At 42.9% G+C, this 23,421-nt stretch overlaps 1 pseudogene; it reads left to right on the forward strand.

The window, feature by feature from the left end:
* The first annotated feature begins 2,094 nt into the window (after positions 1-2,094).
* Positions 2,095-23,413, forward strand: LOC111964415 (glutamine--fructose-6-phosphate aminotransferase [isomerizing] 2-like; annotated as a pseudogene).
* The last annotated feature ends 8 nt before the right edge of the window (positions 23,414-23,421 follow it).

The raw sequence follows: 23,421 nt of genomic DNA on the forward strand, positions 1-23,421 counted from the left end.
AGTGTGTTGTTGAGTGGTGTTGTTGTGAGTGGGTTTGTTGTGGATTTGTGAGTGTGTTTGTTGAGTGTGTTGTGTGAGTGTGTTGTTGAGTGTTGTGTGAGTGTGTTGTGAGTGTGTTGTGTGAGTGGTGTGTTGTTGAGTGTGTTGTTGTGATGTGTGTGAGTGTTTGTGGGAGTGTGTTGTTGAGTGTGTTGGGTGTTAGTGTGGTTGTGAGTGTGTTGTGTGAGTGTGTTTGAGGTGTTTGGTGTGTGAGTGTGTTGTTGAGTGTGTTGTGTGAGTGGTGTTGTGTGAGTGTGTTGTGTGAGTGTGTTGTTGATTGTGTGTTGGTGAGTGTGTTGTGGTGAGTGTGTTGTGTGAGTGTGTTGTTTGAATGATGTGTTGGTGAGTGTGTTGTTGTGAGATGTGTTTGTGTGAGTGTGTTGTTGAATGTGTTTGGTGAGTGTGTTGTGTGAGTGTGTTGTGTGAGGTGTGTTGTTGAAGTGTTGTTGTGTTGAGTGTGTTGTGTGAGTGTGTTGTGAGGTGTGTTGTGTGAGTGTGTTGTTGTGGAAACAACACACTCAACAACACATTGACACATCCAGATGAACACATGTACAGGATCTACTCACAGACACAGCATCCGTTCTTCTAGCTGGCCGCACCATCCCACACAGACGTGTCCACAAGAGGCAGAGGTGCTCTTCTGTATGACTACTGATGACGGGGTTGTCCCCTGGTCTACACTGGACTAGGGTGGGGAGCTTTGTGTAAAATCAGACAATGACAACTCTATGCTATATCCTCCTGGACCACATTMAAATGTTATTGAACACACGGACGACTGTGCATTACCATGAAACACATGAAACATTTAAAACCATTAGAATAATGTCTGCCATAGGGAATATAGCCATTAAAAACAAATGGTCCATCTTTGAAAGCCACGTATCATTTTGTCTGAGTAAATGAGTAAGAAACAAAAGATACATATTGCATTATTGTTGTGCTTTGATGTCTTAAACTCTGACACTCCCATCATCCCATCATTTGTCTAATATCACATATATTCTCTTGAGGAGTACTTTACCTTGATGAGAATACACTCTTTGGTGAAATTATGACACTCTAGATCTGGCCATTAGGAAAAGTATCCTGTATCATGTGTGTGTGGTTTGGTTTTACTATTCTTGTGGGGACCAGAAGTCCTCACAAGGACAATAAAACAAGGACMATTTCGTTATGGGTTAGATTTAGTTTCAGGGTTAGTGTTAGGGGCTAAGATTAGGGTTAGGTTAAGGGTTATGGGTTAGGGAAAATAGGATTTTGAATGGGAATACATTTTTCGGTCCCCACAAGGATAGTAAAACCAATGTGTGTGTGTGTGTGTACTTGTTTTCCTACATTATCAGGACCCCAATGTCCTCACATTTCAACCGAATGTAGTGAAAATGTAGGAAAACAATAGCTTTTTTGAAGTCAGGACTTTTTTCAGGTCCTGAATTTGTTCAAATGCTATTTTAAGGTTTGGGGTTTTGGGGGTTAGGGTTAGGTTAAGGGTTAGGTATTTAGGGAAAATAGGAATGTCAATGGTCAAACATGTTTACACTCCAGATAGACCATAAATATGTCCAATTTGATGTTTTGGTGCCTGTAGGGCAATTCAGACCTTTTACTGATAAATGAGTTTGTTTCCTATGATCGTGTTTTGTATTTCTGTTTTGCATTGTGTATTTGTATTTGATGTGTATATTTTTGTGATTACAAGGCTCATGTGTAAAAGAGAGCTTGGTCTCAGCATGACTCCCTGTCAAAATAAAGGTTAAAGTGGCAATATGTAATTTGTTAGTCGACCCAAATTCACATAGAATTGTTAGTTATAGATCTATCATTCTACTTGAAAGCAAGTCTAAGAAACGGTAGATATGTTCTATGTGTGCTATTTCTATGCKTCCAGTTATTAAGTTTTTGTGTCTATTACTTTTGGTTTTGTACACCAGCTTCAAACAGCTGAAAATACAATATTTTTGTTTATGGAAAATATATTTCACAGCGGCTTAGAGGGTACAATGATCCCCCAAACAAGTTGTCAAGGAAACAGGGGGCGGGGTACTGGGTTCCTACACGCCTTCACTTTAAAAGTTGGAGCCCGACATCTCTGATTATCTTCCACAACTTCCAAGACAGTTATCACTTGAAAGACTACGGTATTCTGTTGGACCATGTGTGGTAAGTTAAATGTGTACTATTTCGTGACTATTATGATTATTAGCTAGATAACTTCGTAGCAAATAGCAGTAACTAGCACAGCTGGCTAGCTCGCGAATGGGATACAGTTAATGTCAAATTGACGTCTAAAGTATTTTTTTTTTGTATTTTAGCTAACGCTAACTCTTTTCCTAAACTTAACCTGTTTCTTATAACCTGCTACGTTAATTATCCAAACCTCCTGCGTAAGTTCTCCTAACCTGCTATGAAAAGTCATTTTTTTTATGATCAATTCTGACGTAAGAGAGTATCAACTCGACATTCTCCTCAGGATACAGACCGTGGTCACATTAACAGTTACGCCCAGGACCTCATAATGTAAATAATAGATCTTTATAATTGTACTGCCATTAAAATGCATATTCATTGGTATTTGTGTAAGTCTCTGCACGCATTTGCATTACTGACCTATGTAGTTTTGTGTCATACTAAACTTGACTAACATTACAAACCTTTACATTACTAACCTCAACATTACAACAACAACAAAAAATAGATAATTCACTAATGTTTGGCTATTGAAAGTTAGACAATACAGTTTGGCATCCCGTATGTAAAACTCGACAGACCACATCTGGACTGCTCTGTTAAACACAGAGCTTTGCATATAGCTGTTAGACCTGGGTCTCTGAAAGGAGCTAATTATCACGGATGAAACAGCTGCTGTCATACTGCTCCAGGCGTTGGAAATACAGTGAGCTCCAAAGGTATTGGGACACTGACACATTTGTGTGTTGTTTTGGCTCTGTACTCCAGCACTTTGGATTTGAAATGATACAATGACGATGAGGTTAAAGTGCAGACTGTCAGCATTAATATGAGGGTATAATCATCCATGTCAGGTGAATCGTTTAGAAATTACAGCACTTTCTGTAAATAGTCCTCCCATTTTAAGGGACCAAAAGTATTGGGACAAATTCACTTACACTGTATGTGTATTAAAGTAGCCAAAAGATTAGTATTTGGGCACATATTCCTAGCACATAATGATTACATTAAGCTTGACTCTACAAACTTGTTGCATGCAGTTGTTGTTTGTTTTGGTTGTGTTTCAGATTATTTTGTGCCCAATAGAAATTAATGGTAAGTAATGTGGATGCTACCACAGATAATCCTGAATGAATGGTGAATAATGATGAATATCATACCCCTAAGACATGCTAACCTCTCACCATTACAATAACAGTTTTTGTTGGGGGGGGGGGGATTATATTTGTGTGTCTAACTTTCTCACTCATCATTATTCACAATTCATTCAGGATTATTCATAATCATGGTAGCATCCACATTAATGTAGAAGAGTTTAGAAACRTTCTATTCTTATTCACAATAAAAGTGACTCCAAATGACACAATACATTATTTACCATTAATTTCTATTAGGCAACAAATGAATCTGAAACAACCAAAACAAAACGGTTCACCCGATATGAATGAAAATACCCTCAAATTAAAGCAGTCTGCACTTTAACCTCATAGTCATTGTATCGTTTCAAATCATCCAAAGTGCTGGAGTACAGAGCCAAAACAACACAAAATGTGTCACTGTCCCAATATTTTTGGAGCTCACTGTAGATCCAGCCCACTGACTCTTCCTACCAACTCATTCAATGTAGCAAAGATGCAACCCCATGTACAATATAATGGATTGAGTCTGTTAGGTGTGTATAAGGGAGGCGAAGTCAGGTGCAGGAGAGCAGAGTAAAATAAATAGGCACACTTTAATTCCGTTCCACAAATGACATACATGCAAAATCAATGTCCCAAAATAACACGGAAACAATAATAAAGTATAGCGCCAGAACTAAACACCATCTAACAATAAACAATTACACACAAAGACAAGTAGGGGAACAGAGGACTAAATACATTCAGTATGATTAGGGAAGGAAAGCCAGGTGTGTATGGAACAAGACAAAACAAATGGAAAGATGAAAAAGGCTAGAAAGCCGGTGATGTCGATCGCCGAACGCCCACCAAACAAGGAGAGGAGCCGACTTCGGCGGAAGTCGTGACAGAGTCTAAGACGTAATGTGGGATACTGGCCGTTGTGAATCATGTCAGTTTGTTATTTCTTGAATATAACACTTTTGTTCTTGTTGAAAAATAAAACAACTTGTACCTTTTATTTCTTGCAGGAATTTTTGCCTACCTGAACTACAGAGTGCCACGGACAAGGAAGGAGATCTTTGACACGCTGGTAAAGGGACTGCAGAGACTTGAGTACAGGGGATATGACTCTGCAGGTAAAAAACCCATAATGTTGTGGTCTTAGGTCTTATTTGATCACAATCATAGACGAGAGACAGTCTCCTTGAGGCCAAGGAAGATATCTTGTTTCCACATAGCCTCTTGATAAAGTCCAACAGGACACTATGGTTCAGGGTTGTAATAATCTGTAATAATCAGTTAACCCAGAACTAAATTCTTGTGTAATTTGATGAGATGCTCATGTTTACATAGTCTGTCCACCAGTGTTGTGTTCGAGACCACCTAAAGYGAAATTCTGACAAGCGCGACAAAGTTAGAAGATATTTTTCAATGAAAGTGAAGGACATTAATGTTACTAGTGAAGTAGGAAGCCCAGTAGGAAGCCCCAATAGGCAATACGTTATGAATGGGTCATGAGGGAGTGTGGATATTTGGCCTGTCGAAGTGGTTTTATGAGGTGAATGAATTGGAGCTGATAATTATTATAATTTCTTTGCTCAGCTGGTCTCGAGAAGAAATTATGAGTTCTCATTGTTCGAGACCGAGTCAAGACCAAGTAAAAATGTATCTGACAGAGACAAGGCTGAGACACTCACTATGTGGTCTATATTACAACACTGCCATCCACAAGAGATTATGGTTGTAATAGATTCATGTTTTTTCTGCGTTTGGCTTTCAGGTGTCGGAGTGGATGGCCCTAGGAAAAATGACAATGGTGACAGCGTCAACATTTGCCTGATCAAGAAGAGGGGGAAGGCAAGCTCTGGATGAGGAGCTCTACAGTAGGCTGAACTCTCTACTCTCCCTCGCTACTCTCCTACATTAAGCTGAACTCTCTACTCTCCCTCGCTATTCTCCTACATTAAGCTGGACTCTACTCTCCTACATTAAGCATTAAGCTGAACTTTCTACTCTCCCTCGCTACTCTCCTACATTAAGGTGAACTCTCTACTCTCCCTCGCTACTCTCCTACATTAAGCTGAACTCTCTACTCTCCCTCGCTGCTCTCCTACATTTAAGCTGGACTCTCTACTCTCCCTCGCTACTCTCCTACATTACTGAACTCTCTACTCTCCCCTCGCGACTCTCCTACATCAAGCTGAACTCTCTACTCTCCCTCGCTACTCTCCTACATTAAGCTGAACTCTCTACTCTCCCTCGCTATTCTCCTAATTAAGCTGGACTCTACTCTCCTACATTAAGCATTAAGCTGAACTTTCTACTCTCCCTCGCTACTCTCCTACATCAAGCTGAACTCTCTACTCTCCCCTAGCTACTCTCCTACATCAAGCTGAACTCTCTACTCTCCCTCGCTACTCTCCTACATTAAGCTGAACTCTCTACTCTCCCTCGCTGCTCTCCCACATTAAGCTGAACTCTCTACTCCCCTCGCTACTCTCCTACATAAGCTGAACTCTCTACTCTCCCTCGCTATTCTCCTACATTAAGCTGAACTTTCTACTCTCCCTCGCTACTCTCCTACATCAAGCTGAACTCTCTACTCTCCCTCGCTACTCTTCTACATTAAGCTGCTCTATCCCTCTTTCTCTACATAGCGAACTTCTACTCTCCCTCGCTATCTCCTACATTAAGCTGAACTCTCTACTCTCCCTCGCTGCCCCTACATTAAGCTGAACTCTCTACTCTCCTCGCTGCTCTCCTACATTAAGCTGGACTCTACTCTCCTACATTAAGCATTAAGCTGAACTCTCTACTCTCCTACATTAAGCATTAAGCTGAACTCTACTCTCCCTCGCTACTCTCCTACATTAAGCTGAACTCTCTCTTCCCTCTTGCTGCTCCTACATTAAGCTGAACCTCTCTAACTCTCTCTCCCTCGCTACTCTCCTACATTAAGGCTGAACTCTCTACTCTCCCTCGCTACTCTCCTACATTAAGCTGAACTCTCTACTCTCCCTCGCTACTCTCCTACATTAAGCTGAACTCTCTACTCTCCCTCACTGCTCTCCTACATTAAGCTGAACTCTCTACTCTCCTACATTAAGCTGAACTTCTCTACTCTCCCTCGCTACTCTCCTACATCAAGCTGAACTCTCCTCTCCTTCGCTACTCTCCTACATTACGTGAACTCTCTACTTTCCCTCGCTACTCTCCACATTAAGCTGAACTCTCTACTCTCCCTCGCTGCTCTCCTACATTAAGCTGAACTCTCTACTCTCCCTCCTGCTCTCCTACATTAAGCTGGACTCTACCTCCCTACATTAAGCATTAAGCTGAAATCTACTCTCCTACATTAAGCATTAAGCTGAACTCTACTCTCCCTCGCTACTCTCCTACATTAACTGAACTCTCTACTCTCCCTCGCTGCTCTCCTACATTAAGGCTGAACTCTCTACTCTCCCTCGCTACTCTCCTACATTAAGCTGAAACTCTACTCTCCTACATTAAGCATTAAGCTGAACTTTCTACTCTCCCTCGCTACTCTCCTACATTAAGCTGGACTCTACTCTCCACATTAAGCATTAAGCTGAACTTTCTCTCTCCCTCGCTACTCTCCTACATTAAGGTGAACTCTCTACTCTCCCTCGGCCTACTCTCCTACATCAAGCTGAACTCTCATACTCTCCCTCGCTTACTTCCTCCTTACATTTAAGGTGAACTCTCTACCTCTCCCTCCTATCTCTCCTACATTCAAGCTGAAAACTCTCTTATGCTCCCTCCTTACTAAGCTCCATACCACTTTCTACTTAAGTCAACTCCACTACCTTCTCCTATACTAATTTCTACCTGTTCACAGGCTAGTACTACGTATTAGCCAATGCTTAGTATGTTTCTCACTGCTTCGGTGTGTGTTCTGTCCTGTTGAGAATGAACGATCAGTGCTTTTACATATTGATGTTTTAGTCTGATCGTTGATTGTGTGATCAGAGAACGACTCCATTGACCTGGACATTGAGCTGGACACACACTTTGGCATTGCTCACACCCGCTGGGCGACACATGGAGAGCCCAACGCTGTCAACTGCCATCCACACCGCTCCGACAAGAATAACGGTAAGAACACACTCGTACTGTAGGATCCCACATTAGATGGTGAGAATTACTGAATCAATGTTAGTACAGTATTAAGCGGTTTGTAAACACACTATAATGCAGTCATTCACTCAATATAAGAGAACCGGGGTACAACATAATGTGTCCCCATTGGCTTTACATTGCAGCCCCTAAAAGAGCATCTTAAAAACATTCATCTGGTTTACCATTTAGAGGTCGTTAACTGACCCCTGTTGTTGCCTTCATTTAATGGGCCCTGCTTTCTTTAAGGAAGAGAAACACCGGAAAGCAGATGAAAACTTTAAAGAGAAAGGGGTCAGGGGTCATTTTTGATAGATAATGAGACGGCTTAACTCCATGCTGTCTGATGTATTGCCTGGTGTCCTAGCCTGCCTGAGCTTTCTCCTGAGGCCTATGCAGTTGTGCTTGAGTTCACCTTAGAGAGTATCTCCATCATGATAGTAAATCATAGAGAAACCAGGATCTTCTCCTATGACAGGGATCATCAACTAGATTCAGCCACGGACCAATTTTTTTTATTTGTAGTTTTTTTTATTGAGTGGATTGTCGGGTGGCCAGAACATAATAATTTGTAGACCGCACATTGACCGCAATAAGCTTAAACATATATAATATTTGACTAAAACATAATAATTTGAATCCTTGCTTACATTTGTATAGGATCACGTATCTCTCTATAATGGGTGGGAATACTTMGATTTCCAAAATTAAAATCACTTGGAGCTGATTTCCTGGTCCAATAATGGTGAAATAATAATAATAATAATAATAATAATAATATATTGGCTCAGAAAACTATTGGCCAAATAAAACCACCTGTGGGCTGCCAGTTGTGGAACTCTGGCCTAGGACATAAAACAAGAGAGACTGTGACCTTAAATACAAGCACGTTTGTGCTTCTGCATGTACATTGCTTGCWCTTTGAGGTTTTAGCCTGGGTATCTGTAAAGCACTTTGTGACAAGTGCTGACGTAAAAAGGTTTATGAAATAAAATAGATTGATTGTTTGAAAGACTAATTAGAGCAGAGTAGATATTTACTTACAGTAATTACACTGTAGCTATTAACCCATGTTTGACACAAGATAATGTTACGCTGTCACAGAGGAATAGGCATTCTGTGAATGCCAAAATATTTGACATGTGATCTCTGTTCTTCACCTTAGAATTTGTTGTGATCCACAATGGCATCATCACTAACTACAAGGAGCTCAGGAAATACCTGGTAAGTTGTGAGAACACACAAGGCATTCCAATYTGGACATTTATTTACACACCTTGAACACATTATTGCTACTAGACCTTTGTGCACGGGTATACAGCTCTGTACAGACGTCATAAACCAGAAGAAGTGTAGTTTTACAAGTGTGAAGACACACAGACCCGTAGGCCGTTGGTCAGTAGGCCCAATAGAGATCATATATGTGGGGTTTGTTTGTAGRCTTTAGCAAATGTTATTTAATGAAAGGGCATTACAGTATTCTATTTCTGTAGCGTGGATGTTTAAAGGTGTTGACGTAGAAATGGAATCGATAGAACTGGCCTCCCCATAATGGGTGGACTGGCAGCCATTGCGAGTGTACCCATTAGTTTACCAGTGAAATTACCAGGGTCAGAGTTACCAAGCCCTTTCTATGGATTCTATTTCTGTTGTTGTTGATGGGTCAGACCGTAGATTCCTGTACAGATTGTCAGTTGTTTATTATCTACTTCACTTGCTTTGGCAATGTTAACATGTTTCCCATGCCAATAAATCCCCTTGAATTGAATTGTCTTGTCTTTGCCATTCATGGATGCGGTATGTCAGGGTCTGCATTGCTATTTAATTAGCCAGACTGAGCTAATAACTGAGACTGACAGTTAGGCTACATCTCTTATTTTTGTTGAGAGAAAGGTTGTCTGTTTTGAAGGTTGTCGTGTCTGTAACTAACAGCAGTGTTTTATTTGTATACTGCCGTCAGAAATCCAAGGGGTACAAGTTTGAGTCGGAGACGGACACCGAGGTCATCCCCAAGCTGATTAAATATGTCTATGACAACAGCGAGAGCGATTATGTGTCCTTCTCCACCCTGGTGGAGCGCGTCATCCAGCAGCTGGTAAGCGTCATGGAGGGGTGTGGGTTCTTCTGGGAAAATCTCAGTATATGACCACACACAATTAACAGTCCTGTCTGCATGTGGTAGGGTAGTTGATTATGTTGTGACAAACAAACTGAATTCATTTAGGATATGTCAGCTGGGGTTGTGTGTTGCAATGCCCCCCCCCCCCCGTCTGGCTTGTTTTACTGGTTCCCTTTAACCTCATCGCATAATCAACAGCAGTTGTCCGTATGTAGCAGCTAACCTAATGCCCTCCACAACCTGAAAGGAAAAGGTTTTTAGGGTCTAAAAGTCCTGCTGTGTTCAGTGTGCTGGGATCTGGTTGAGTCTGGTTTTAGAAGTGGCTCTGAAAGATGACCTAATATCCTGTATATCAGCCCACCCCACCCAACTACCCCAGAAGAAAACGAAGACCTCACTCTTTAGCTTCAATAAAAGAAGGGGAAAGTTGAACAAAGAGATTAGCTCTTGGCATAATTGAAAACAGACTGAATCATAAGCTGCGTGTGTGTGTGTGTGTGTGTTTATTTGTTTTACATTTCTCCTCCCCTCTCAGTTTGGCCAATGAGAGAGCTCAGGGCTAGGGAGCAGAGTAGTGCTTCCACAGAGAGGCCTCTTATTCCTCCTACAGCCTGAGTGTGTGGAGCTCAGTTTCTCTGCCTCCCAGCGTACCCCATCTATCACCCTGCCTTCCAGCGTACCCCATCTATCTCACAGCATACCCCATCTCCTCACCTTACTGGGCCCCTGGGCTGGGGTTTAGTCAGGGGATAGAGGGAGGAGGGAGCATAGTGGCTGGGCTGGGGTTTAGGCAGGGGATAGAGGGAGGAGGGAGCATAGTGGCTGGGCTGGGGTTTAGGCAGGGGATAGAGGGAGGAGGGAACATAGTGGCTGGGCTGGGGTTTAGGCAGGGGATAGAGGGAGGAGGGAACATAGTGGCTGGGCTGCGGTTTAGGCAAGGGATAAAGGGTTCCGCTGATTTGCCATAGTTTCCTATCTTTTTGTCCTCTATCGCTTTCCTTTGACTGATGTCTATTGGGTTTAGCCTGTCTAGGGACTGATGTCGGACATGAGTGCAGGCTATGAAGTTTAAACATTATAGGTCATCTGACTGTTGTTGATGACTCATTGTATCAATATCATCCTGGCCTAAATGAGATCATATTGGATGTGAATTCACTGAGGTCTACAGGATGTAATTTCTGACACCGCTAACTTGCTGTCCTTCTTTTCTCTTCTCTCCAAGGAAGGGGCTTTTGCTCTTGTTTTCAAAAGCATCCACTTCCCGGGGGAAGCTATAGCCACCAGGTCAGTATGATCCCTCTGACATTTCTCTACTCGGCCCCATCACTTCTATCTCACACGTTCGCCCAGCCTACCAGAACACTTTACCTTCCATTATAGATTGACCCCCTGCCCRACCTCTAACCCTGTTGATGATCTCAAGGGTTGCATAATATCCTGTAGAACTCTCACTGAGCACAAAGTTCCGTGGAAGTTTAAGTGGAAGCCCCTGACTCAGGGAATCTGATCCTGTTTCAGAGTTCTGTCACCACATGCCCACTATGATGCAATGTTCTGGTGAAACGGTAAAGCCAGGTATGAACAAGGCATGATGGTTATGTAAGAAACTTATACAAGTTTTGTCATCCTTTTTATCAGCATAATGTTAACTGTATACCTGTAAAAGTGGCACATTATGCACAGTAAGCAACACTGTTCACTGTGTGTCTGGCTGTCTGTGTCTGTGCAAACTAGTGGTTGTGTGTGTTTTATGTTAGTTAAGATTTCTCCTCCCCTCTCAGTTTTCAAATGAGAGAGCTCAATGGGCTAGGGACCAGCGTGGAGCTTTTCCAGAGAGGGCTCTTATCCACTGAGTGTAGTTTACTGTCTCTTGTCAGAGTTGCTTTCCAGGGGAAAGAATGGTTACAATTAAGTCATTCTACAAGTGTTTCTAGTTCCTCAATCCTTCCATTCAACAATGCCCTCCTTCATGGTATTGTTGCTTGATATTGGCCGCTTTYCCTTCCAGTTCTCTGCTGCCAATGACTGGAATGAWTTKCAAAAATCACTGAAGCTGGTCTTATATCTCCCTCTCTAACTTTAAGCATCAGAATTTCTGCAGGCCCACGCCACTGGTCTAACCATAAAGATTTCAGGGTATTATAATGAACAAAACAAGACTGTACAAGACCAAATTGAGTGATGTTTGTGGTGTGTGGGATGCTGTTGGCCTGTCTTTATAGCTGAGTGAACGGATGTGGTCTACTCTGTGTGGGAGAAAGTGGAGGGTGTGTTTTGACTGCCTTTGTCTATTCTAAGAGAGCGTGTCTCAGACAGCGGTTTGATTTGGCCCAAAAAATGTAGGTCTAGTTCATACCAGTTTCTCACATTGGCTCACTCTCTCATTCCAGCCTCAGCCTCTCTCATTCCAACTTCAGCCACTCTGTCACTGTCATCCTTTCTCACGCTCTCCTTCCAGCCTCAGCCTCTAACGGCCTCTGTGACTGTCATCTCTCACTCTTTCAATCCAGACTCTAACGGCCTCTGTCACTGTCATCCTCTCTCACTCTCTAATTTCAGCCTCAGCCTCTAACGGACTCTGTCACTGTCATCCTCTCTCACGCTCTCATTCCAGCCTCAGCCTCTAACGGGCTCTGTGACTGTCATCTCACCTTTTCATTCCAGATTCTAACGGCCTCTGTCACTGTCATCCTCTCTCATTCTGTCTCATTCCAGCCTCAGCCTCTCTAACGGACTCTGTCACTATCATCCTCTCTCACTCTCTCATTCCAGCCTCAGCCTCTCTAACGGACTCTGTCACTGTCAAACTCTCTCACTCTCTCATTCCAGCCTCAGCCTCTAATGGCCTCTGTCACTGTCATCCTCTCTCACCCTGTCTCATTCCAGCCTCAGTCTCTAACGTACTCTGTCACTGTCATCCTGCCTTAGGAGAGGAAGTCCTCTGCTGATTGGCGTGAGGAGCAAGTATGAGCTGTCTATGGAACAGATTCCTATTCAGTACAACAGTACTGGTGAGTCCCTCATTACCTTCTCTCTCTGGGTGCCTCTGGAAACTAGGCCAGCTGTTGGCAGACAACTCTTGATGGCGGCAAACTGATACCTTTAGTCCTGGTGTTTTTAAGTATTCTCCTTTTATAATTTGTAACACCCCTGTTGTGTACTGTAGCTGTAATGAGCACGTGGAGTTGTAGGTTGGGATTTGTGAGCGAAGTTGCTTGTGCAATCTCGTCTGTATAGGTAAAGTGCTGTTTGTCATCAAGCAGAGCACTTAGCTTGACATTTTTATGAATTTATGTCAACTTTAGCTCTCAACTTTCTTGTGCTCGGAACCATGCTTTTGATACATATGTTTTCATTTAGCTGGAAATAAACATGACTGATTTGAAATGAAGTGTAATATTAAGGAGGTGAAAAGGGAAACTTACCAAAGACAAAATGTTAAGAACACCCTTTCACCTTTTTGGGTGAGCCTAAATAATATCTGTCTGTAATGTTTAGTGTCAATTACATTTCAGAAGGTTTAGTAATGAGTTATGTTATACAACTGAAGTWCCTTCTGGAAAAATACATTCTGTTCTATTATGTTCTGTCTGCATGACCGTGTCTACTTTCCAGGTCACTTTATAGAAGGCATCCAGCAGAGGAACTTCAGAAACAGGGTGGACAGCACCGTAGCCTTGCACTCAGTCAGTGACAGGAAGGCAGTGGAGTTCTACTTTGCTTCTGATGCCAGGTGAGAGCCACGAGAACATGAATCTCCCCTCAACTGGATAACTAACCCCAGATGTAATTCATGTAGCTCCTCCAGTTCAATACTGATTGTGTTCTACACTCCTATCTACTGGCCGTCAACTGTCATTACATGTACTTATTCATGTACTGTATATTACTGCCATGTTCCTTACACGCTCTTATGGGGGGAAAAAATCCAAATAAATACATATCTCTGTCCTTCCTGCTTCACCCCTAGTGCCATCATTGAACACACCAACAAGGTGATCTACCTGCGGGATGATGACATAGCAGCGGTGGCCGAGGGCAAGCTGTCCCTGCACCGTATGAGCCGCTGTGCCGGGGAGGACCCTAACCGGGCCATCCAGACCCTACAGATGGAGCTGCAGCAGATCATGAAAGGTCAGGGGTCATCACAACACACAGTCACACACTGATAACAAGAGCCCTGTATTTAGAGAGTTGGAAGGTTKMYRWTGMMWTGACATGACACTACAACATTCTATGGCAGCCATTTTAGTGGCCCGTTAACATGACATGGGGAATATTTCAACTATGTAACGGATTGTCTAGAATTAGAACAATATTACACATTCTAAAAGTTAGCCCCACCCCTCTAAATACATGGCTCTGCTGCTAACCAATCAGTGTACAGTAGATACGGCCAGGGTTATGCAGAGGTGCGGGGATAGTTAGAATTATTAAGCACTTAATAGCTATGTGCAGTTTTCAGAAATGAGTGAGAGCCTGATGCAGTCTTCTTTCACTTGGGGTCTGTATTCCTGGGTGATCTGTTATTGGGGTTGGTATTGATGCATAACATGGATATTTATATGTACATATTCTTATTCATCCCTTTACATTTGTGTGTATTTGTGTGTGTATAAGGTAGTTGTTGTGAATTTGTTAGATTCTACTGCATAGTCGGAACTAGAAGCACAAGCATTTCGCTACACTCGCATTAACATCTGCCAACCATGTGTATGTGACCAATAAACTTTGATTTGGATGTTGACTCACAGGGAACTTCAAAGCCTTCATGCAGAAGGAGATTTTTGAGCAGCCAGAGTCTGTCTTCAACACCATGAGAGGAAGAATCTGTTTTGACACCAACACAGGTATGGCATAGTCTGAAATCCCCTCAATGTACTCCGTGTGATGCTAAACATGACGACGAGTGGCGTAGGAGTAGGAGTAGAATGATAACTCAACAGACTGGTACCCAGGCTAGGTATGACACACACAGTACCCCAAACAGATAACTTTAGAAATAGATCCGTAGCTGAAGATCAGAAAGGCGTCTTGTTTTGTATCGGAGATGTGCTTTTGATCACCAGTGGTCCTGGGGGGGCTGAAAGACCATCTGAAGGAGATCAGACGCTGCAGACGCCTCATCCTGATTGGCTGTGGGACCAGTTTCCATGCTGGAGTGGCGGTGAGTGCTAAACGGGTCAGGGGGGGCGATTGATGGACATTTTGCTGTAGACCGAGTAGGAGATTCACTAAGTGACACTTGTGTGGGTGTAACGAGAAAGATCCTGTATGGGTCCTGGTCCTGTATTGCTCAGTTGGAGCGGGACACTAGTCCGGATGCATATAAGAAATCTCGCTACGACCTTCAACGAGCCATCAAATAGGCAGTTCTTACTTTCACTACTAGAGGGTGATCTGACAATTTCTGGGGGGTCTGCACTCCCAAAGTTGTTGACTGTTTTTGTGCTTGCCAGTTAGCTAGCTGTTCTCAGCTCTTAGCAGCCAATGGCTAAAAACGTTTTAAAAACGTATGATTGCCATCATTTCTTCAAGTCATTATTGAATGTAACAAATCAAGCCGTTGCCCGACTATTAAAAGGGACAGGCGGCTATTTGAGACTCAGCGTTTAGATTGAAGTTTTACGGTGTGCGGCTGCTCGGCCATGGAAAACCATTTCATGACGCTCCAGACGAACTGTTCCAGTGTTGACATTACTTCCGGAGTCAGTTTGGAACTCGGTAGTGAGTGTTGCAACCGAGGACAGACGATTTTTATGCTGTACGTGCTTCAGCACTCGGCGGTCCCATTCTGTGAGCTTGTGTGGCCTACCACTTGGCAGCTGAGCCATTGTTGCTCCTGAACGTTTCCACTTCACAATAACAGCACTTACAGTTGACCAGGGCAGCTCTAGCAGGGCAGAAATTTGACGAACTGACTTGTTCAAAAGGTGGCGTCTTATGACGGTGCCACGTTGAAAGTCACTGAGCTCTTCAGTAAGGCCATTCTACTGCCAATGTTTGTCTATGGAGATTGCATGGATGTGTGCTCGATTTTATAATGTCAGCTATCGGGTGGTGGTTGAAATAAAGGCCGAATCCTCTATATTTGAAGGAGTGTCACATACATATATATACCACAGTATCTACTCATTTACCCTGGTACCATGTTACAAGTGGGCAAAAAAAGTATTTAGTCAGACACCAATTGTGCAAGTTCTCCCACTTAAAAAGAATGAGAGGAGGCTGTAATTTTCATCATAGGTACACTTCAACTTATGACAGATAAATGAGAAAAAAAATCCAGAAATAACATTTGTAGGATTTTTTATGAATTTATTTGCAAATTGATGGTGGGAAATAAGTATTTGTCAATAACAAAAGTTTATCTCCATACTTTTGTTAATATACTTTTGTTGCAATGAAGAGGTCAAAACTTTTCTGTAAGTCTTCACAAGGTTTTCACACACTGTTGTTGGTATTTTGGCCCATTCTCCATGCCAGATCTCCTTAGAGACAGTGATGTTTTGGGGCTGTTGCTGGGGCAACACGGACTTTCAACTCCCCAAGGATTTTCTATGGGGTTTGAGATCTGGAGACTGGCTTAGGCCACTCCAGGACCTTGAAATGCTTCTAACGAAGCCACTTCTTCGTTGCCCGGGCGGTGGGTTTGGATCATTGGTCATGCTTGAAAGACCCAGACGTTTCATCTTCATGCCCTTGCCTAATGGAAGGAGGTTTCACTCAAAACTCACGATACATGGCCCATTATCATCTTTCCCTTTACACGGGATATCGTCCGTCCTGGTCCTTTGCAGAAAAACAGCCCCAAAGCTGATGTTTCCACCCCCATGCTTAAGTAGGGTATCGGTGTTTGGATGCAACTCAGACATTCTTTGTTCCTCCAAACACAACGAGTTGAGTTTTTTACCAAAAAGTTCTATTTTGGTTTTCATCTCTGACCATATGACATTCTCCCATCTTCTCTGGGATCCAAATGCTCTCTAGAACTTCAGACGGGCCTGGACATGTACTGGCTTAAGCAGGGGGACCCGTCTGGCACTGCAGGATTTGAGTCCCTGGTGGCGTGTGTGTTGTTACTGATGGTAGGCTTGTTTTTACTTTGGTCCCAGTCTCTGCAGGTCCATTCACCTTAGTCCCCCCGTGGTGGTTCTGGGATTTTTGCTCACCGTTTTGTGATCATTTTGACCCACGCGGGGTGAGATCTTGCGTGGAGCCCCAGATCGAGGGAATTACAGTGGTCTTGTATGTCTTCCATTTCCTAATATTGCTCCACAGTTGATTTTTCAAACCAAGCTGCTTACCTATTGCAGATTCAGTCTTCCCAGCCTGGTGCAGGTCTACAATTTTGTTTCTGGTGTCTTTTGACAGCTCTTTGGTCTTGGCCATAGTGGAGTTGGAGTGTGACTGTTTGAGGTTGTGGACAGGTGTCTTTTATAACTGATACAAGTTCAAAAAGGTGCCATTAATACAGGTAACGAGTGGAACAGAGGAGCCTCTTAAAGAAGAAGTTACAGGTCTGTGAGAGCCAGAAATCTTTGCTTTGTTTGTAGGTGACCAAATACTTATTTTCCACCATAATTTGCAAATAAATTCATTAAAAATCCTACAATGTGATTTTCTGGATTTTTTTTCCTCATTTTGTCTGTCATAGTTGAAGTGTACATATGATGAAAATTACAGGCCTCTCTCATCTTTTTAAGTGGGAGAACTTGCACAATTGGTGGCTGACTAAATAATTTTTTGCCCCACTGTATATAGCCAAGTTATCGTTACTCATTGTGTATTTATTCCGTGTGTTACTATTTTTCTCTGCATTGTTGGGAACATCCAGTATGTAAGCATTTCACTGTTAGTCTACACCTGTTGTTTTACGAAGCATGTGACAAATAAAATGTGTATTTTATTTGGTAGAGCATGGCACTTGCAACGTCAGGATTGTGGCTTCGATTCCTGAGACCACCCGCACATAAAAAATGTACGCACACTTCACTGTGGGTCGTTTTGGATAAGAGCATCTGCTAAATGGCTTATATTAAGACAAAGGACTCAAATAGTTCAGACTCCAGGCTGAACAGTCGGTTGTTCATAGATGAAAAATAGAGTGATTGATGATACCCAGCACGGATAAATGAAACCCTTCCTTGATGCCTCCAGACCAGACAGATTCTGGAGGAGTTGACTGAACTGCCTGTGATGGTGGAACTGGCCTCTGATTTCCTGGACCGCATCACTCCTGTCTTTAGAGATGACGTCTGCTTTTTCATCAGCCAGTCTGGTACGTGAGACTGCACATTATCTGGTCAGATATGGTGCTAGCTGCGATCGATTGTGCTTTGTTTCACAAGACGCTATGACTCCACCTCCTTCCAGGTGAGACAGCAGACACCCTGATGACGCTGCGTTACTGTCAGGGCCGTGGAGCTTTGACGGTGGGCGTCACCAACACAGTGGGCAGCTCCATCTCCAGGGAGACAGACTGTGGCATTCACATCAACGCTGGCCCTGAAATCGGCGTGGCCAGCACCAAGGTACACTAGCACCACCACCACCACACTGCTGTCTGTTCACAGGGAAGCCTCAGTTAATGTGAGCTCAGTGGTGTTGTACTGAACACGGCGACTATATTGATATCATGATTCACATGTGTACATAGATTGAGGTTTGGAGGAGATGGTGTACTGTGTTTATGCGAGTGCCTCGTAGACTAGTGTTTGTGCATGACTGCTCACAGTGSCCCATACTTTCTCCAGGCGTACACCAGCCAGTTTGTGGCCCTCACCATGTTTGGTTTGATGATGAGTGAGGACAGAATCTCAATGCAGAAGAGGAGACTGGAGATCATCAACGGATTGAGGATGCTGCCAGGTCAGCCTGACTCTCTGTGCCTCTCGTTACCCCCCCCCCCCCTTATAACCTCCACCCCTCTCATAGCCCCTGTCAACTCCTTATCTATAACCTCTAGCCACCCCTGTCATTTTACACTCCTTATCTGTCTACCTCCAATGCATTCCCTCACTGTGACGTCCTTGTGAGCTAATGCAGAATGTGTATGGTGTTCCTCTCCTCAGGGTTGATTAAGGAGGTTCTGACTCTGGACGATCAGATCAAAAACATTGCAAGCGAGCTGTACCAGCAGAGGTCCCTGCTGGTTATGGGCCGTGGATACAACTACGCCACCTGTATGGAGGGGGCACTGGTGAGCACTGAAACTACTCTTCATGCAGGGCTCTCCGACCCTGTTCCTGGAAATCTACCCTCCTGTAGGTTTTTAACTCCGACCCTGTTCCTGGAGAGCTACCCTCCTGTAGGTTTTAACTCCAACCCTGTTCCTGGAGATCTATCCTCCTGTAGGTTTTAACTCCAACCCTGTTCCTGGAGAGCTACCCTCCTGTAGGTTTTTAACTCCGACCCTGGTCCTGGAGAGCTACCCTCCTGTAGGTTTTAACTCCAACCCTGTTCCTGGAGAGCTACCCTCCCATGTGGTCTAGTGGATCCTTGTGGTGGGCTGGGCGCCTGCAGGCTGACTTTGGTCGTCAGTTGAACTCTGTTTCCCCCGACACATTGGTGCAGCTGGCTTCCGGGTTAAGCGAACGGGTGTTAAGGAGCGAGGCTTGGCGGGTCATGTTTCGGAGGAAGCACGACTCGACCTTCGCCTCTCCCGAGCCCGTTGGGGAGTTGCAGTGATGAGACGAGATCGAAAAAGGGGGTAAAAAAATWGAGAACGGTAAGCTCTCCAAGAACAGGGTTGGAGAGCCTCGGGGTAAAGAGCTCCCGAGTGGCGCAGTGGTCTAAGGCACTGCATCCAGGCTGTATCACAACCGGCTGTGATTRGGAGTMCSATAGGGCGGTGCACAATTGKCCCAGCGTTGTCCGGGTTTGGCTGGTGTAGGCCGTTGTTGTAAATAAGAATTTGTTCTTAACTGACTTGCCTAGTTAAATTAAAAATGTCAAATAACTCTCAGGAGGACCAGGTGGCTTATCGACTTTCATTTTATTATTTTCCTGTTACAGAAAATCAAAGAGATCACGTACATGCACTCAGAGGGCATCCTGGCTGGGGAGCTGAAGCACGGTCCCCTGGCTCTCATCGACAAACACATGCCTGTCATTATGATCATCATGAAAGACGCCTGCTACACCAAGTGTCACAACGCTCTGTGATGAGGGCTCTGGCAGGCAGGTGCAGCTTGCAACGCATGTCAGTGCTAGGTGAACAAAGGATAGGTGAGACAGCAGTCACACACGCACACACACACATCACAGTCTGCTCATGTCACAGCACACAGCAACAGCACACACACACACACACACACACACACACACACACACACAGCACAGAGGGGGGGACTCTCTCCCTCTCTCTGACTTTGGCCATTGCAGTACTTTTGTACCCCCTGCTATTCAAAAATAATTCACCTGAGGGAATATCACAATGGACAGAATAGATTAATGATTATATCATTATTGATGCTGTTTTCCCCCTTCCTGTCAGGGGCGGCCCATTATCCTGTGTTGCCAGGACGACCCTGAGATCACTAAGAATGCTTACAAGACCATTGAGTTGCCACAGACAGTGGACTGCCTTCAGGGCGTCCTCAGTGTTATTCCTCTCCAGCTCATGTCCTTCCACTTGGCTGTGCTCCGAGGATACGATGTAAGTCACCAGGCCCCAATGGTCCTCTGTTTTAGCCGACAGCAGTCATAGTATGTGTTGTGTATGAGGGTGTTTTTATAAAGCTGTGTGCGTGCTCTGTGTGCGTGCTCTGTGTGCGTGCTCTGTGTGCGTGCTCTGTCTGCGTGCTCTGTCTGCGTGCTCTGTCTGCGTGCTCTGTACGTGTGCGAGACCTTAACTCTAATGTTGATTTTCTTTCCGTCTTCTCAGGTGGACTGCCCCAGGAACCTAGCCAAGTCTGTGACAGTGGAGTAACTACTAGTTTCAAACCAGTCAAAATACCATAGTGCAGTCAGGCGTGTCTTTCTCTGTACTGTGTGTGTTGGCAGGTACTGGAATGTGTAATTTTAACTGGGTGTTTATCAGGGTTTGGGTCAATTTGAATTGAAGGCAGTCCATTCAGGAAGTAAACTGAAATTCCAATTAAATTATTGAGAAAATGTATTTTCAATGACTTCAATCAACTTAAAAGGAAAACCTATTTAGAAATGTTGGGATTTTCAATTAAAATCCTGAATTTACTGACTTCAATTTTAATTGACCCCAACCCTGGTATTTATGGTAGACGTTAAACTCTGAAGAGTCGTCATGACTAAAGTTGTGTGTTGGAGTTCTATCAGTGAGTTAAATTCAATGACGTTTACTCAATAAGTGCCTTGTGAATTTTTATATTTTTTATTTTTATATATATACATAAGGAAGGGACATCTATATTCTATTCTATTCTGTTTACTGCTYGGCACTGAAGCAAAGGAACAATGTCAGAGCCTATTGTTTACATTTAGTCTCGAAATGTTTACAGTTGTGCAATACGTAGACTGACAAGGACTAAAGTGTCTTGGTGTTTGTTTGTAATAGCTCGCACATCATTTAATTTGCATGATGCCTACTATACCTTTTTAAACAGTGAAGGAACAGTTGAATCTTAACATTACAGAAGGTAGAGAGATAATATGCTTTGACAATTATGTATTCCAACTCTCTATTCCTCTGTATTTGTTTGAGCCAAAGAGAAAACAAGCAAAGGACTGTTGGCTATATGGACAATTTCTCGTTTGATGTCCTCTTTMCAACGGGAAAATATATGAGTACTTTGAGGCTGTTACTGTATAAAGCCCTTATCATATGCAAACTATTTTAGACCAAACGCGTGTACATGTACATTGCGATATATGTTTAAAATTGTAGATATTTATTGTATTTTATCTCTGATTATTAGTCTTACTTGTCTAGTTTTGAATAGGCCAGAATCTATCCCCTAATCTTTGACTATGTATATTACTTTACWTTTTTTTTTAAATACAATTATTTTTTACCCTTTATGTTTGTGTGTGTGATGGTTTCCAGATCATATAGTGCTAGCTGAATGAAGACCAATATTCTCTTGATTTGATTTCATCTATATAAATACAGTACCAGTCAAAAGTTTGGGGACACCTATTCATTCCAAAAATGTTCTATATTTAACTATTTTCTACATTGTAGAGTAATAGTGAAGACATCAAAACTATGAAGTAACACATATGGAATCATGTAGTAACCAAAAAAGTGTTAAACAAATCAAAATATATTTTAGATTCTTCAAAGTAGCCACCCTTTGCCTTGATGACAGCTTTGCACACTCTTGACATTCTCACAACCAGCTGGAATGCTTTTCCAACAGTCTTGAAGGAGTTCCCACATATGCTGAGCACTTGTTGGCTGCTTTTCCTTCACTCTGCGGTCCAACTCATCCCAAACCATCTCAATTGGGTTGAGGTTGGGTGATTGTGGAGGCCAGGTCATCTGATGTAGCACTCCATCACTCTCCTTCTTGGTAAAATATCCCTTACACAGCCTGGAGGTGTGTTTTGGGTCATTGTCCTGTTGAAAAACAAATGATAGTCCCACTAAGCGCCAACCAGATGGGATGGCGTATCGCTGCAGAATGCTGTGGGAGCCATGCCGGTTAAGTGTGCCTTGAATTCTAAATAAATCACTGACAGTGTCACCAGCAAAGCACCATCACACCACCTCCTCCATGCTTCATGGTGGGAACCACACAAGCGGAGAACATCCGTTTATCTACTCTGTGTCTTACAAAGAGTTGTAACCAAAAATCTCAAATTTGGACTCAACAGACCAAAGGACAGATTTCCACCGGTCTAATGTCCATTGCTTGTGTTTATTGGCCCAAGCAAGTCTCTTCTTAGTAATGTCCTTTAGTAGCAATTCGACCATGAAGGCCTGATTTACGCAGTCTCCTCTGAACAGTTGATGTTGAGATGTGTCTGTTACTTGAGGTATTGAAGTACTGTGTACTGTGAAGTATTTATTTGGGCTGCAATTTTGGGTGCAGTTAACTCTAATGAACTTATCCTCTGCAGCAGAGTCAACTCTGGGTCTTCCTTTCCTGTGGTGGTCCTCATGAGAGACAGTTTCATCATAGCACTTGATGGTTCTTGTGACTGCACTTGGAAGAAACTTTCAAAGTTCTTGAAATTTTCCACATTGACTGACCTTCATATCTTAAAGTAATGATGTACTGTCATTTCTCTTTGCTYATTTGAGCTTGGTCTTTTACCAAATAGGGCTATTATCTGTATACCACCGCTAACTTGTCACAACACAACTGATTGGCTCAAACGCATTAAGAAGGAAAGAAATTCCATAAATTTTAACAAAGCACACCTGTTAATTGAAATGTGATCCAGGTGACTACCTCATGAAGCTGTTTGAGAGAATGCCAAGAGTGTGCAAACCTGTCATCAAGGCAAAGGTTGTAGTTGTAAATGAGAACTTGTTCTCAACTAGCCTACCTGGTTAAACAAAGGTGAAATAAATACATTTAAAAAGGGTGGCTACTTTGAAGAATCTCAAATATAAAATATATTTTGTTTTGTTTAACACTTTTTTGATAACTACATGATTCCATATGTGTAATTTCATAGTTCTGATGTCTTCACTATTACTCTACAATGTAGAAAATAGTAAAAAAAAAAACAACAACCTTGGAATGAGTAAGTGTGTCCAAACTTTTGACTAGTACTGTATATAACCATGAATGCCTAGACTAGATATATTGTCTCTTCTCCTCCAGATATGTAACAATATTTATAGAAAAATAAATATTTATTCCCATTATTTTTTGT

This window comes from Salvelinus sp. IW2-2015, linkage group LG5 (assembly GCF_002910315.2).
Source record: "Salvelinus sp. IW2-2015 linkage group LG5, ASM291031v2, whole genome shotgun sequence".
NCBI lineage: Eukaryota > Metazoa > Chordata > Actinopteri > Salmoniformes > Salmonidae > Salvelinus > Salvelinus sp. IW2-2015.